Below are 1,507 nucleotides of genomic sequence, written 5' to 3' on the forward strand. Positions count from 1 at the left end.
TCAAAGGAAACATTTCGTACATGTCAAAAAAGTGACTTTTTTAAAGCAAAGCAACTGAGAACTTCACTACTTAGGATGTCAATTATAAACAGCGACTTCTATCAAATAGAAGTGCTTTATCAGCTCACTATACGATGTAAATATTTACATATTCAAATATGTTTTAAAACACTGCAATAAAAATCTAACCTAGAAATAACCGTATTTCTCATATCTTTTTTGGTTAACAATAACAAAAGGATGATCGACCCAAGATGTTTCGCTTCATCCCCCGTCAAATTTATCCGTTATTCTATTCAGACACATTTTCTTTCAAGTAGGGGTGGCTGCGACTTACGTTTCCTTTCTGTAAACAGTTGATCGAAAAAACTCGAGAAATTTACATACGTAAGATTACGCGACAGTGAAAAATCCACCCAAACCCAAAACGTTCGTCAATTTCCACGCTCTGGGATAAGAATTATCATAGCTATAACACCCGCTCCAAGGACATCATTCGAACTGCAAAATCTGTCACCAACTGGGGACTTCTTAGATCCTTGAACAGTGCTTTGGCTGACTGGAATAAACTGCCGCCAACAACAAAAAATCTATCTCTAAGAGACTTTAAGAATGTCCTACACAAAACATTAATGTAAATATTAAGTGTAAGCTAGATAAATTTTTAACCTTAATGATCAATTGTATTTTTATTAATTTTACTGCGAATTTCAATTTTATATATTTTTAGTCGTATCGTTCTTAGCTTTTAGGGTTTTTTAATCAACTTTGTAATAATTTCGATTTTTAATTCATTTTTTTTTTATGCCATTATTTTTTATCTCAGGACCTCCCTGAAAACCACACTTAAGTGAGTGGAGCCTCCTGTTAAAAGATCATTATTATTATTGTTATTATTATTATTATTATTATTATTATTATTATTATTATTATTATTATTATTATTATATAGACGTGCTCCTACTAAAGTTCAAGATTAACTATGACATTCGCGTTCATTTATTTTTAACCTAAATACCTTTCAAGATACTCAAGCCATTTTCCGTTTTAACGGGCTTTGTCATGGATTTTATGAGATTTTGAATAGCCAAAATTTATGTTTGTGTCGCTGAGAAACCTAAAAATAATTGTCAATTTTTATTAAAAATTGTTATATTAGAGCACTGAAACTGTTACGAGCGTGTTTGGTTGCAGATGACTCCGGGGAGGACGATGGAAATAGATCACAACTTGAAAAATTTAAGCTAAACTTTTAAAGTTGTTTCCGCGCGTCTTAAAAACAATATCCATATTTACGGCCGTTATTTGATTTCTATGTGCAAATTAAGGTTGTATCTTCCTTCAGATGTTCAAAGGTATTGTTTTTCATGGGTGCAGTTGCATACTACTAAGGGCCTGTTTATATGGAGGAGAGTTGTCCCTGGTCGGAGGGTTACCCTCTCCCCCGCGCTATCTTTTACCGAGCGTTTATATGAGAAAGTTGTCCCTGTTGACCGAGCCAAAACTT

At 33.2% G+C, this 1,507-nt stretch overlaps 1 protein-coding gene across 1 annotated transcript in view; it reads right to left on the minus strand.

The window, feature by feature from the left end:
* LOC144635160 (uncharacterized) overlaps positions 1-1,507 on the minus strand; it is a 335,656-nt gene that overhangs the window by 267,547 nt on the left and 66,602 nt on the right. The window lies entirely within an intron of this gene.

The sequence above is a fragment of the Oculina patagonica genome, chromosome 13, assembly GCF_052425735.1.
Source record: "Oculina patagonica isolate OP01 chromosome 13, crgOcupat, whole genome shotgun sequence".
In the NCBI taxonomy this organism is placed as follows: domain Eukaryota; kingdom Metazoa; phylum Cnidaria; class Anthozoa; order Scleractinia; family Oculinidae; genus Oculina; species Oculina patagonica.